The following is a 16,518-nucleotide window of genomic DNA, read 5'->3' as shown; positions in this document are numbered from 1 at the left end:
TAACAAACAGAAAACAGATTTTTTTTATATTGATTTGTGTTTAGGTGGCAATTTTCGCTGTCCCGTTACTAAAGGATCTAAAGTTATTAATAGACGGTAAAATAAATCGGTATTTGTTGTCGAAATTTTTTTGTATCGGTATTTCTGGATTCAGCTGCTTCCTCTGACAACTCGCCGATCGATATGAGAGCATTTTCAATTATGGCAGGCCAGGGTATATTCTTTTGTGTAAGATAACTAAGCCATCTGCAAAGTTCTGCAGCTGACATTTTTTTAAACATTATCTATAAACATTTACCAATATTTTAAAATTAATTTCATCGTGCTATCAGGTGCGCATTACTTTTGAAAATCTAAGTGAAAAATGAGTTCACTTAACCTTTAATACTTAAAAAGACACAGGTCTTTGCTCACTAAATAAACTAAAACAACGTCAGAAACTCTAAAACTGCAAAAAGTTACAGTAAATACCTTTATTTGTAATATTAAATAATTCCATTTTAAAAACACTTTATTTTTAACGCGTAACATAGGACAAGCAGCAAAATACGGCGAAAACTTGACCTTGAAGACTGCAAGACAGCTTGAGTTTATTATTGTTTACACGTATGTTTGCAAATATTTGCAGCTAGGTTTACGATTTTTATTTCCTTAAAACATTGACAAATACGGTGATATAACTCATTAAGGGGGGATCGGGGGGCAATATATCTAAAAGTTTACTTAAACTAGGAAAATTACGTTCACATAATACACAAAAAAGGTATAATCCATCAAAAATTCACCAAATATGATAGATCAATTCAATGAATTTCACAATAAGAATTTATTAAAGTAAATACTTGAAACTTTAAAATTCATTTTAAATAATTAAAATTGAACCTATCAATCGCACGTTTGACCACCTTGAAATTCACTTTTGTTGCGACGAAAAGCAATCAAAACTCCGCTGTGCTGCAAAAATGAACAGTTGATCTCCCTTTACACTATATTTTTAGAATGTCCCGATAGAGTTAAGGCAAAACGGGTTTTGCCATACACATATTTGGGCATTTTTGGGACAATCTGGTTACTTTTCGTAGATATTTGGAAACATTTTTTTTTTCATTTTTGGCCTATGGGCGTAACCACTGTGCAGTGGGCGTTGAGTGGACGCTGAGGCAAACTTGCGTTGCTACTATGTCTACCTGTTATATACTTACATTACGACGTATAGGACAATAAGATTTTTTCAATGTTAAACTTGATAAACTATTTTTTTTTGTATCTCTTGCACACTCTCCATCAAAATGAAAAAATATCAAACTATTTTACATAAGTTTGGGCGTGGCAGCTTTGGGAGGTTTGTGGGCGATAGAGTGCGCGTGGCAATATGAATCAACAAACTGGCGCTGCGTCTATGTCTCTGGAGTGTGCATGCCTAATCTCATAACTCTACGAGTAACGGGTATAAAAATGGTTTGTGGGTGTTGGAGTGGGCGTGGCATATAAGTTAATAAGCTTGTGCTGCGTCTTTGTCTTTGAAATCTGTATCAATAATCTCTTGCTTTTATAGTTCCTGAGTTCTCGACGCTCATAGAGACGGACAGACAGACGGACTTACAAGCGGACATGGCCAGATCGACCCGGCTCTTGATCAAGAGTGAACAAGTATATATTATATGGACGGAAACGCTTCCTTCTGTTTGTTACATACTTTTCAACGAATCTAGTATACCCTTACCCTTACACCCTTACCCTACGAGTAATGGGTATAAAAATAATTTTTTTCTGTGGCAGCAGAAAGATGTGGTCGTCTCGTTTTATGAATGTTTAAAATCCCTTCTGAGTCATACAAAAAAAATATAACTTTTTGATCGCGATGATATAAATGATAAACTTCGTCTTCTGACTTTAAAGCAGAGCGTCGTGTTTTTTCTGCGCTCCGATTTTTTTTTGCTTCGATTCTTGGTGTCTTTGAAGTTTTGGCGTGGTTTCGTCGAGCTGATGATCTGCTTCTGCTACATTTGCAGTTTAATAGCCTTAAGCCATTAGAGGAACCACTAAACCGCCAAGAAGGCGCTGGTGGTAGGCTGTCTATGGGGAACGCCATGCAGTCTCCGGCAAATAGTCAAAAGGACTCCCACAGCTGATCAGCTGTCGACCGCAGCAAATCCATAAATGTTGCTTAGATCGGCAGCTAATCGGATTGTTAGAGATTCCGGTTTGGCTGCACAGGTTTTTCATACAGTGATTCCGCATGTCCTTATTAGTTTCCCGGGACATATTAAGTCCCGACGACCGGCACAAGTTGGCCCTTCAGAAACACAAATTACGTTGCCAAATCGTTTCACGATGGTTCCACTTAAGAAACAAACTTTCGTTTCTCGGTTTAAATAAAATGTCCGAAAGGGATTCATTAATAGTTTTAAGCGAGATATATATATATATTATATGACTGGCACTACGAGCTCCACAGAAATATAAATTAAATATCATCATTCCTGACTTTATTGTCGGCTTTTCGTCCTATCGTTGTCACAAGTAAATTATATTTGAAAATCTCTTGTTCGATTACTTAAGGCAAACTTTCTTATGCTAAATAATTATATATCTGGCTTTGTTTGGTCCGATCCTTACTCCTGCAACAAAATGGCGGATTCCACGTTACCTAATTCCGAACAGCCTTACTCAAAGTCGAATTAAACATATTTTCGCACTTTAACGGTTCATATGCACAAGAAGGAGGCCACGACAAATTTGGTCCAACGTTTGAACTGTGGCGCTAATTTGGGAAGATGCAGTTAAGACAGCAAAGCATCACTTCTACCGTGCTGTGGGCTCTTCCGTTTTGTCCTTTGATGAGATGAGAACCCTTCTTTGCCACATATCTGCGGTAGTTAATTCTCGACCTTATGGAAAAGTATTAAACCTTGCTGCAGTAGTGATCGAAGTGGAGCACTTCCAAGCCGGGGTTAGTTGTAGATGTGGCACCTATGCCAATTGAACCAGATAAGGTACTACTCAAAATAAACACCTTAGCAAATGGTCACTGATCGGTAGCGACTATGGCTTAGTTGAGGTAGAATTCATTATTTTGTAGTAGGATTTACTGTAATGGAATGTTAGGTATAGGTAATGGTCACATTTATGTATGATGCATACCTGGCGTTTGGGGAGAGGTTTTACGCTGTTTGGTGAGCATAGGAGTGGGATACGGAATAGGTGCGCGTGATAATCTTTTAAAATGGTACTTAGCCTAACATTCTAGCATGTATGTAAAGTTCTAGAGATCTCGACTTACACAAAGAGAGAGGGACAGACAGACGCGCATGCCCCGATCGGCTCGGCTAGTTATCCTGATCAAGAATACTTTACTGGATCGGAGTAATAATAGTAGTAGAATAAAAAATAGTTACAAAATAGTTCATTGAAGTATGGTGTATCTAACATTGGTTTATCACATTGGTAACACTACTACGTTGTGAGGAGCCTGAAGACTCCCCACAGAGGTGCAGGAAAAAGGCCTAGCAACAGCGAAGAAGGAACGCGGGAGGAGTCGAGGGCAGCCAGGTCAAATGGGACCTCGGACCGCGGCAAATCATAGAGATCGTGAATTAACGGGTCCACCCTGGACATCGGACTTTAGGCGACGAAAGGCACAGGGGTCCAATGGTAACGGTGTAAGCTTCGGAAATCTACAGAGAGGACACACCGTGATTTAACGAGACATTTGTGGACCTTGAATAACTGCGGCCGAGCGGAAAAGGAATATAACGGGATCGCCGCAGCCCATGAAAGGACGGCGCAAGCGCAGCTCGGGGCCAGTCAATAAGAAACGGATGAGAATAAGAGACCCGTTAGTGAAAACGCGCACCAGTCAACAAGATACCCCTCAGTGAGAACAGTGACAATTCAGTCGATGAATTGTTTGGTGAGCATAGGAGTGGCTAAGCAGTGCGAGGCGGAGATCCACACTGCCACACACTGAGGATACAGGAAAATGAAAAGCCAAGGACCTGGCTGGGTCAGAAGAGATTGTGGAGTCCTAACAAATGTGTGCTTCCGGTTGTATGCAAATGTGGCTCTGGCAAGAACTCTTGTTCGACTATGCTGCCTGAGGAGAAGATTCTCGTTTCTGTGACCTGAGCTGGAGCTAAACAAAAAGGACGAGAAGGCCGCTAAAAAGATGCACAGCCAGTTTAGGTTTCCCGGAAAAATATTATTTGATCGCCAACAGTCTTATGCTTGCCTTAATTCAATTAGCTCTTGCCTTAGTTTTTTTTTAAATGCTTAATATGGACAATTCTCCAGAAAGTACAACCGCCGCCAAAAATTTCAAAGTCTATAAAGTAAATTTAAGTAATATAAGCATTTTTTACATTTAATTGTAACACATTTTGAAATATTGCGATGCAAAGCCGAAGAAGTGCAAAAGTTCTTTTTAACACATTTATAGGTTACGTTTTGATTTGATTCTTTTTCTTAAATAGAGTTACTATGAATCGACATTCCTTATTTTACATCTATGTAAATAGTTAAAGAATATATAAAAAAAATATGAAAGAAACGATGCGATAGCTAATTACGGTAAATTTCTCATGGGCCTTTCAGATTCTCTTAATGTCAAGTGCGACATCGAAAAAGAACATTTGTTATCAGTGCACCTAAAGTTCTTGTCCAGTGAAATTTAAATCTTGTGTCCAAACATATATTTGGACATCAAATTTAATAAAATTTAGTTTTGTTAATTAAACGCACATCGTTATTTTTGAAAATTGTTTAAAGTGAGTCGCGTGGTAAGTAAAAAAAAGTATTTTTTTCCTTAAAAAACTTTTAATTAATGTAGATGAATGAACGCAAGGTGAAAAACAAATTAATTAAATTGAAGAATAAGGAAAGAATGTGAAAGGTCAGAATTACGTGGAAAAGGATGGCTAAAAGTGAAAGCATAATTATTGAGGTAAAACGAAAATATGATCGCTTACTACAAAAGGAGGGGTGCCAAAAACGATGAGTCTTGCACACGCCAACAACAAGCCGAGTCTTATAGTTGCTATCAAACTTTAGCGAAAGCACTAAAAAAAGTGGAGAGAGCGTTGCTCAAAGACTTTTACAAAAAGCCAAAAGTTTTGGAAATTCTTGGAAAGATATATAATAAGAATGAACAACATAAAAATATAAAGCAGTCCAACAAAATAATACCAGATAGCTTAGTGGATGCCATCATAAAATTTTATAAAAACGATTATATAAGTGTGCAAGCTGCAGGAAAAAAAGACACCATTATTGTTGAGGAAAAAGTAGTGGCTAAGCGCTTTATGTTAATGAAAGTGTCTGAAACTTATGAATTATTTAAGAAGTATTTTCCAAGCGAAATAGTAGGCTTATCAACCTAAAGCCATGCGAGCTCATTCTTCAAACTGATTTTGCGGAAAATTATCGGTTGACACACCAAAACGAAATCCAAAGTGCTCATTTTAGCTACAAGCAGGTAACAATTTTTACTTGCGTAGCTTAGTTTGCTGGTGCTTCACAATCATTTCCATGACTTTATTTTTGTTTTGAATCTTATAAGTAAAATTAAAAAATGTCCGAAAGTTTTTCAGAAGTAACAAGTCGAGTCCACTCAGCTAGTGGAAGTGCGAAGTCTTCAACACTGACAGTTTTTGGCGATTAGTGGGCGTTAGAGTGGGCGTGGCAAAAAGTTTAGATTAGTGGCAAATCGATAGAAATTTACAAGACCCATACAAAAATGAAAAAATATCAAAACATTTTTCAAAAGTGTGGGCGTGGAAGTTTTGAGCGGTTTTTGGGCGTTAGAGTGGGCGTGGCAAGTAGGCGTGACAAACTTGCGCTGCGTCTATGTCTCTGCAGTCAGAATGCTTAATCTCAACTTTCTAGCTTTTGTAGTTCCTGAGATCTCGACGTTCATACGGACATGGACTCGGCTATTGATCCTGATCAAGAATATATATACTTTATATGGTCGGAAACGCTTCCTTCTGCCTGTTACATACTTTTCAACGAATCTAGTATACCCTTTTACTCTACGAGTAACGGGTATAACAAAAGAGAACGCTATAGTCGAGTTCTCCGACTATCTGTTACCCGTTACTCAACTAGTGGAAGTGCTAAGACAAGTTTAAATTTTAGGCGGCTTGTGGGCGATAGAGTGGGCGTAGCAAAAAGATTTTTGGTAAATTTAGAGAAAAATGTACAATACCAATAAAAAAAGAAAAATATCAAATTCTTTTTCAAAAGTGTGGGCGTGGCAATTTTGGGCGGTTTGTGCGCGTTGGAGTGCGCGTGGCAATATGAATCGACAGACTTGCGTTGCGTCTATGTGTCTGGAGTCTGTATGCTTTATCTCAACATTTATAGTTCCTGAGATCTCGACGTTTATACGGACGGACAGACAGACGGACATGGCCAGATTGGCCATTGATCCTGTTCGAGAATATATATCTTATATATATAATTCTGCTGTCACACTGTTAGTAACCGAACTCCTCCGAAACTACTTGACCGATTTTTAAGAAATTTGGAGAGTATATTCTGTAGGCCTGGCAATCGGCTAACATATATTTTTCGTACCCCTAACCGATAAGGGATGTCCACCCCAAACATTTTTTTATTTTTTTCAGCTCCCGCCAATGAGATCTCAGCTTTATTGACAGCTGGACTTACGTGCCGTGGGTCTCATTAGTGTAATTTAAATCATGAGTGCATAGCTCATGGCTTCTACAAATACTATATTTTGAACTATATTTTAAACAAAAAGATGTTCATTTAAAAAAAAAAAAGAAAAAAAAGTGATAAATGCCAAACATTAGTTCGTACACAGAAAATCGAAAAGTTTTTGTATGGTAAGTTTTTTGATTTCACATATAATAGTGCCATTTGAATTATAATAGTGTCATAAAACTGGGTGTTGCAAAATGGACACCATATAAAAAAAAAAATATAATGATGTGCATAAAAATTAATTTTACACGTTTTTACGCTATTGTCATCAATGAACTCCGTCATTTTACCATCATCATTCAGGCAGTCCACGTCATATGCAAGAATATATACAGGATGCCATGACTTTCGTGCGCGAATATGGACGACCGTGTTTATTTATCACGTTTACATGTAACCCGAACTGGCCAGAGATTATATGTTTGCTTTTGTCATGACAAAATGCTATACATCGTCATGACATTACAGCACGTGTGTTCAGACAGAAGTTGAAGTCTTTCATAAATTTAATTACTAAATTACATGTATTTGGTCCCACACGTTGCTGGCTGTATTCGGTTGAATGGCAAAAGCGAGGATTACCTCATGCACACATTTTGGTTTGGTTAGCCGACAAAATCCAACCTGAAATCGATAATATAATTTCCGCGGATATTCTAGATCCGTCTACAGACCAATTGCTGTTTGATATTGTTACAGCAAACATGATTCATGGTCCATGCGGTATTCTCAATCCTTCATCGCCTAGCATGGTAGATAGAAATGTACCAAACATTTCCCAAAAAATTTCACTAACGATACCATAACAAATCTCGACGGATTATTGGATTATTATCGTAGGAGGAATACCGGTAATGGTGGGCGATCATTTATTGAAACCATCAACAACACAGAAATTGACATAAACAATCGTTGGGTGGTGCCATATTAGCCTTTGCTGAGCAAGACATATAATGCTCATATTAACCTTGAATCCTGTCGAGAGCATCAAATACATTTGCAAGTATGTCCATAAAGGCAGTGACATGTCCGTGTTTAGAGTGGAAAATACCACTGCTAATGCTCCTCAAATTAATCAACGAAGCTGCTTGGCGTATCTTTGGATTTCCTATACATGAGCGGGATCCAGCAGTTATTCAATTAGTCGTCCATCTTGAAAATGGACTGCGTGTATTTTTAACGAACGAAAAATCTATTAACCTTGCGATAAATCCACCAAAAACTACACTCATTGCATTTTTTGAATTGTGTAATCGTGCGGATGATTATGGGGCCTTTGCACGAACATTACTCTATTCAGAAGTACCACGCTATTTCACATGGGCTCAAACAAAAATTTGGACTCCCCGCAAGCAAGGCTTACCAGTTGATACATGTCCCAATTTATTCAATTCGAACGCCTTGGGGAGGGTGTTTACAGACAATCCAAGGCAGACTGAGTGCTTTTATCTTCGACTGTTGTTGGTTAATGTTACTGGCCCGTTATCATTTCAAGATATATGTACATACGGTGGATGGACAACAGTATGCAACATATAAAGATGTATGCCTTGCACTCAAAATAACCCTGACCCGGTGTGCAACATAAAAAAACAATTGTCCATGGCCAGAGTGCTGAAGCAATGTAAAATAATCATCTGGGATGAATGTACTATGGCACACAAACATTCTCTTGCGGCATTAAACAGGACGCTGAGACATACAACAAGTTGTTGCCAGGGAACTCAGTAGCATACAATCCTATTGATAAAGTTTGTGTAGAACGCGAAGCTGTTAGTTTTCCCACAGAGTTTTTAAACTCATTGGATTACCCAGGCATGCCACCGCTTTTAGAATTAAAGATTGGAGCTCACATTAGCAGCCAGCATTTTCAATGGAAAGTTCCGAGGTGAAAATATATATATATATATATTTTTTTTTTTACGCGCAAGTCCCACGGCCACACCTCCCGCCCAACCGACCGAGGGGCGCTGCCGTGTATCGTACTGCTCGAAGACAGTAAAGGACAAGGAAATATATGTATATAGTAGCAAGATCTAAGAATTCTAACTACGTTAGTATTGATCGCTTTAAAAACGGCAAGGAGTCAGAATTAGAGATAATTGGATAGAATCTATTATAGTCAGAACATAATACTCTCTAGGGATCATGCAACTCATAGTTAGATCTACAATGATTTAAAATTAGAGGTACGTAATTTCTAGTAAATCTGCTTGGAACAGTGAAGTTTAGCCGACTAACCAAGTCGGGACTATCCACTTCACCACGAATAAGGTTAAAAACAAGAGAGAACGCTATAGTCGAGTTCCCCGTCTATCTGATACCCGTTACTCAGCTAATGTAAGTGCGAAGGACAGTTTTTGGCGGTTTGTGGGCGTTAGAGTGGGCGTGGCCAACATTTTTTTGGCAAATATAAATAAATAAGTATTAAAACATTTTTCAAATGTGTGGGCGTGGCAGTTTTGGGCGGTTTGTGGGCGTTAGAGTGGGCGTGGCAGCATGATTCGACAAACTTGCGCTGCGTCTATGTCCCTGGCGTCCGTATTACTAATCTCAACTTTCTAGCATTTGTAGTTCCTGAGATCTCGACGTTCATACGGACAGACAGACGGACAGACGGACGGACAGACGGACATGGCCAAGTCGACTCGGCTATTGATCCTGATCAAGAATATATATACTTTATATGGTCGGAAACGCTTCCTTCTGCCTGTTATATACTTTTCAACGAATCTAGTATACCCTTTTACTCTACGAGTAACGGGTATAATAAGAGAGAACGCTGTAGTCGAGTTCCCCGACAATCTGATACCCGTTACTCAGCTAGTGGAAGGGAGAAGGAGAGTCTTAAACACAGTTTTTGGCGGTTTGTAGGCGTTATAGTGGGCGTGGCAGAAAGTTTTTTGGCAAATCAATAGAAATTTACAAGACCAATACAAAAATGAAAAAATATCAAAACATTTTTCAAAAGTGTGGGCGTGGCAGTTTTGGGCGATTTGTAGGCGTTAGAGTGGGCGCTGCGTCTATGTCTCTGGAGTCTGCATGCTTAATCTCAACTTTCTAGCTTTGTAGTTCCTGAGATCACAGCGGTAATACGGACGGACAGACAGACGGACATGGTCATATCCACTCGGCTATTGGTCCTGATCAAGAATATATATACTTTATAATGTCGGAAACCCTTCCTTCTACCTGTTACATACTTTTCAACGAATCTAGTATACCCTTTTACTCTACGAGTAACGGGTATAATAAAGACTGTTCCAAGCATCGTTCTACGATTAGCTAAGGAGGGTAAGTTAATTAACATTAATCTACTTGAATAAGGAGGTAATCTAAGGTTTGCATCCCAATTAAGGCGCCGTAAGGCAAAAAGTAAGAAGTTCTTTTGAACCGATTCAATTCGGTCGGAGTAAACTTCATATTGTGGACTCCAAACAGGTGATCCATACTCGAGGATCGGATGGACTAGAGAAATAAATAAGGTTTTGGTCATGTAAGGATCATAAAATTCCTTTGACCACCGTTTTATAATACCAAGCACACCCCTGGCCCTATTGACAATAGACGAAATATGGTCTGAAAATTTAAGGTTAGGGTCAAGAAGAACACCAAGATCATCAACATGTAATATTCTGTCCAAAGAGCACCCACTTAAAGTGTAAGTTGCGAGCATTGAGTTGGCACGATAAAAGGTCATAACTTTACACTTAGAGCCATTTAAGTTTAATAAGTTATCACGGAACCAGTTCTTTGATTCTTTGAAAGCAATCTAGATCGGATTGTAAGTCCAAATGGCGAGAAATGTCCTTATATAGAAAGCATAATTTTACATCATCAGCGTACATTTATTATTAAGGGAAGGTCGTTAAAAGTGAATGATTAACAAGTTTAATGCTTTACTAAAATCCGTATAAATGATATCTGTTCAAAGATTATTTTTGAAGGCCTGTACTACGAAGGAGGTTAGCTCCAGAAGGTTAGTAGTTGTTGATCTGCGTTTCATGAACCCATGCTGACATGGTGATATAATTGACCTACAAAGGTGCTGCAAATGCGGAGTGATAACGTTTTCAAAAAGCTTAGGGATAGCAGACAATTTGGAGATTCCTCTGTAATTGCTTGCATCCGATTTGCTACCTTTTTTATGGAGAGGGATCACAAAGGACTCCTTCCATATTTGGGGGAACTGTGTAGATTCCAGAGATAAGTTAAACAGTTTTAGTAGAGGTTTGCACAAGGCTTCCGCACAGAATCTAAGCACACAGCCAGGAATTCCGTCGGGATCTGGCGAAAAGACAGGCTTAACTCGCTGAAGATCATAAAGCAGTGAGCTTTCGTTTAAAGTGGGACAGAATATTAAATTCGTTCGGAAAGCCGTTCGGAATGAGGTAACGTAGAATATGTGGTTTGAAAAAACTTGGCAAATAGATCGGCTATTGCTTGATCCGATGTTACCGAAGTATTTACAAAAAATAGCGAGGAAGGTTAACTGGTAGTTTTGCGCTTAGTGTTATCGAAATTATAAAACTGTTTGGGATCCTGTGCGAATAGGAACTTACAACGGTTTAAATAATTCTTATAACACTGAGCGTTAAGCACGGTAAAATTTAACCGAGCACTTACATATTTAGAAAATATAGATTGAGAACCGGTATTTTTAAATTTTATATAAAGTCTGGACTTAACATTTCATAGATGTGTCAACTCTTTATTAAACCAAGGAGGTTTGTAAGAGGTAGACGGATAGTACATCGGAACACAAGAGTTGAAAAATGATTTAATTGCAGTATAAACAAGAGAGAACGCTATAGTCGAGTTCCCCGACTATCGGATACCCGTTACTCAGCTGGTGTAAGTGCGAAGGACAGTTTTTGCGGTTTGTGGGCGTTAGAGAGGGCGTGGCCAAAAGTTTTTTGGCAAATAGATAGAAATTTACAAGACAAATACAAAATTGAAAAAATATCAAAACATTTTTCAAAAGTGTGGGCGTGGCAGCTTTGGGCGGTTTGTGGGCGTTAGAGTGGGCGTGGCAAAAAGTTTTTTTGCAAATTGATAGAAATTTACAAGACCAATACAAAATTAAAAAAATATTAAAACATTTTTCAAAAGTGTGGGCGTGGCAGCTTTGGGCGGTTTGTGGGCGTTAGAGTGGGCGTGGCAAAAAGTTTTTTGCAAATTGATAGAAATTTACAAGACCAATACAAAATTAAAAAAATATTAAAACATTTTTCAAAAATGTGGGCGTGGCAGTTTTGGGCGGTTTGTGGGCGTTAGAGTGGGCGTGGCAACCTGAATCGACAAACTTGCGCTGCGTCTATGTCCCTGGAGTCTGTATATTTAATCTCAACTTTCTAGCTTTTGTAGTTCCTGAGATCTCGACGTTCATACGGACGGACAGACGGACGGACAGACGGACGGACGGCGGACGGACAGACGGACATGGCCAGATCGACTCGGCTACTGATCCTGATCAAGAATATATATACTTTATATGGTCGGAAACGCTTCCTTCTGCCTGTTACATACTTTTCAACGAATCTAGTATACCCTTTTACTCTACGAGTAACGGGTATAACTGCTACACCACCTCCATCAGAAATATCCTAAACAAATACAAGAGAAATAAAATCTTAATTCTATGGGTCCCGGGACACTGCGGGATTCCAGGAAACAAGCTCGCGGACGAAACAGCAAAAAACGCACATAATTTCCCTTTGATTACCCAAAAAAACTTCAACACATCAGATATCTTGGAACACATCAAACTGAGCACTGAAACCTTTAAAACTTCAATTTTTAACAACTCCTCAATCCACTACAAAAATATTAGCCACGACAGCACTCCGACGAAAAATATCTCACGATCAGACTCAATAAAATTCACAAGAATAAGACTAGGACACACCAATCTAACCCACAGCCACATACTCAATAAAACTCCACCACCAATCTGCACAACCTGCAACACCAACATAACATTACAACATATATTACTCGACTGCCCTGACCTTTTGCAAAACAGATCGAACCTCTTGAAAAAACAAACTATTAGAGAAATCACCTCATTTGAAAACATTCACCAAACAATACAATTCTTAAAAAATACAAAACTTTACCATACAACATAAGCAAAAATAAAAATAAAAAATCATATCCATAAATATCAACACTACACATAAATAAATTAGCTTTAAAAAACTATTACATAGTTATTAACCGTAAAATAAGAACCTCACTTGTACATATAATATATAGCTAATATAGCTAATCCAAAATTCCGCATAATTTTAATTATGCGTTAATTTCTCAATAATAATAATAATATATCATTATATCATTCTTGATGTTTATTATTGCTCCTACGTCATTGTGTTATTTCCAAGTATACCATGTTCGGTTTTAATTGTATCTAGAAAAAAACATTGAGGAAGCTATAGTCAATTTCATCGACTACTCATTTTCTTAGATAGTGAAAGTGATAGAAAGATATCTCAACATTTTTTTGGCAAAGCTATAGATATTGGCAAAACAAATAAAAGAAGAGAGAATACCATAGTCGAGTTTCCCGACTATCAGTTTTACTCTGCGAAGAAGGGGTACACAAATTATAAAAATAATTAAACATTTTTTAGCGTTAAAGTAGAAAACGTCCAAAACGTTTTAGGCATATGGATTGAACTTTGCACGACAAATGGTAACAAAAAAAAATTACCAACTTTTACAAAAGTTTGGGCGCTACAGTTCTGGGCGGTCTTGGGCGGAAAGGTTGGCGTGGCCAAAATATTTTTTGCGCACCAAGAGAAATTGTTTAGGCATATAAAATAATCTCAACATTTTCCTAAAGGTTGGGCGTGACAGTTTTGGGCGGTTTGTGTTCGTAAGAGTGCGTGAGACGTTAAAACTCCACACAAATGCAGATGTATTGATAAAGGAGGGCCTGCCTGTTTTCATTTACGCAACAAATCAACGCGTAACCAAGGAGTCGGAAAAATGAAGTTTGGAGAAACGGAATCCGTACAGAATTCGCAGAAACGGAATCCGTAGGGAGTTTGGAAAAACGGACCGGGTAGAACGGTAAAACCAGTCTCCGCATTAGACACAGGTAGATGAGGTCCATCAAGACGAAGAACGGTTAGGTTGAGACGCCTCGCCAATTGAGACCAGGTAATGGCGTTAGCCCGGCGAGTCCGCAAGCGTTTAAAATGAGGGGCCAAACCTAACAAGGACCCAAGTGAGAGGCGGGAATTGTGGTGAAGGTACGGTCGACTGTCTTGCAGATTACGTACGGAAACCAGGCGATTGTCTTAGTACAGACGTGGGGGTTGACGTGTTGTTATTTCACTAGGCGATTGCCTTGGGGACCGCAGCCGTTAGCTAACGTGAGTCCGCATCCGACGGCAGTCCTTAGCCCAAGCGTCGGGCACTAAGCAACACGATCCGCACCTTATAGGACGACGAGAGCGGCGAGACACAGAACGAAGCCTATGAGCAGACCATACAAATCCGTCCGCACCAGCTAGAGGAAAGACTTCGGTTGGAACGTTCATCTTTCACTGTGCGTCTTGCTACAGGGACTGCGGCGTAAACCGTGCGATTGCGTGGAGTCTCGGTAGGTACTGAGCAGGAGTCTGATGGAACCGGCCGGACAGAGCAAGGGACGGAAGGTTGCGGCTAGCGAGACGTTCGCCTTGAGAGCCCAGCACCTGTTTACCATAGTCTGTAACGGCAACGCTTCCCTATGCCACAGCCCACCTCATCGCCATTAATCACGCGTGCCCGCGGCTGTACCTGGCGAGCGATTACTTCCACGACGGAAGAGCAGACCCACCACAGAAGAATCGAATCACAGTAAGAAATCAAGTCAGAATAAAGATCAAGGAAATGAGAACTGCTAAGTGTTGTTACTGGTAACCGTTTGATATATATTTCGTGGGACGAGCACACGAAATCTTCTGAGCTAGCCGCACGTATTTCGTAGTGAGCAAACCACAAAAATCAGCTCATTTCAAAATATATTAAAAATTCACAAGTGGGGCCATGTTAGAGCGGTATGTGGGCGTAAGAAGGGGCGTATCCAAAATGTTTTAGTATTCCGAAAGAATTGGCAAGACTAATAATAAAATAAAAAATATCAAAACATTTTTCAAATGTGTAGGCGTGGCAGTTTTGGTTGTTTTGTGGGCGTGGCAACGTTCGGAAAGACTTGTGCAGAGTAGACATCAAATTTTCCAAACAGGAATTTAAAGTTATTGAGAAAAACCTCGCTTCAGGAATTTAGGAAAAATATTTTCCTGAAGCATTGTTTTTCCCAAGAAATTCTAGAGGAAAGCCCAAGGAATTTCCGGGGGATTTGTTTGGGAATTTCGAAAACAAATGAAAGGAAAGTGTTAAGCTAAAAAGTTTTTTTATTTTTGCGAAAATAAAAATAATGGTTTTGTAGCGAATTCAAACGATTTGGTTTATTTTCCGTTGCGTTTCATAGGGTATGAAAGCGAGAGTTGTATTGATTGCAAAGTGACTTAATTATAGAGCAAACAGTAGAACGCTGCGCCAAAGGAGTATGTGCGAAAGTAATAGAAATAGAGAGAGGATGAAATGAAATGAGACGCTCACGCAGCTGATCTACATAGTTAACAAAGATAATGCTGTTGAACTGTTTCTCAAAAGTTGGCATGCTTACAAAAAAATAATATAATAGAAATTTCTTGCGCCTGCGAGACCCGACAAACTCCCCTTGTTGGAAGCGTGGGTTTCACAAGGCACGTGAGCTAGATGGTCCTTTAGTGGGCGGAGATTTTCCAAGAGAGGCTTTTTGACGGAATTTTACTACTGGTTTTTCGTTGATGCTGTAGGTCGCCAATAGCAGCAATTGAAATAGCAGCAGTTCGAAGAAGAGACGACAAGAGAAGGGAAGAATCAGCAAATCTTTGCGCTGAGAACTATATAACTTTGGGTTAATTTTTGGGTTTCAGTTCCAAGTGTCAGTATCACAGCTGACATTCATTGAAGCCAATGACTGCAGTGATGTTGGTCGTGTAACTACACGTTAGACGATTGAAAGTGCATTGAAATGTTTATGAACGAACCATCTGTCTCAAAACTAGAATCGCCTATTCCAGTAATACATGCTGCCGATTTTACCATCTCAAATTTAAGCTTATTTGCGAATCGGGATGTTATAAGGTGCAGTTGAGATCCATAGTCGAGCAGAGCACGGCAAGGAACAAAGATTTCGAGCGGCTTCTAGAAACACAATATATTTACTAATATCCCGTGCAAGAAGAGCAGCAGGCGTTCCAGGCAATACAGAGGGTTCAGAGGTACAGCATGATATGAGTTCAAAACAAGAGAGAACGCTATAGTCGAGTTCCCCGACGATCTGATACCTGTTACTCAGCTAGTGGAAGTGCGAAGGAGAGTCTTCAACACTGACAGTTTTTGGCGGTTAGTGGGCGTTGGAGTGGGCGTGGCAAAAAGTTTTTTGGCAAATAGATAGAAATTTACAAGACCAATACAAAAATGATATCAAAACATTTTTCAAAAGTGTGGGCGTGGCAGTTTTGAGCGGTTTGTAGGCGTTAAAGTGGGCGTGGCAACATGAATCGACAAACTTGCGCTGCTTCTATATCTCAGCGTTCATACGGACAGACAGACAGACGGACGGACACACGGACATGGCCACTCGGCTATTAATCCTGATTAAGAATATATATACTTTATATGGTCGGAAACGCTTCCTTCTGTCTGTTACATACTTTTCAACGAATTTAGTATACACTTTTACTCTAC

At 39.3% G+C, this 16,518-nt stretch overlaps 1 protein-coding gene across 1 annotated transcript in view; it reads right to left on the bottom strand.

Annotated features, from left to right (window-relative positions):
• Window positions 1-16,518, bottom strand: part of LOC26535340 (angiopoietin-2) — a 193,271-nt gene that overhangs the window by 30,393 nt on the left and 146,360 nt on the right. The gene's annotated exons all lie outside the window — the stretch shown is intronic.

This window comes from Drosophila yakuba, chromosome 2L (assembly GCF_016746365.2).
Source record: "Drosophila yakuba strain Tai18E2 chromosome 2L, Prin_Dyak_Tai18E2_2.1, whole genome shotgun sequence".
NCBI lineage: Eukaryota > Metazoa > Arthropoda > Insecta > Diptera > Drosophilidae > Drosophila > Drosophila yakuba.
The sequence above is the reverse complement of the archived record's forward strand: the minus strand, read 5'-3'. Positions and strand labels throughout refer to the sequence as shown.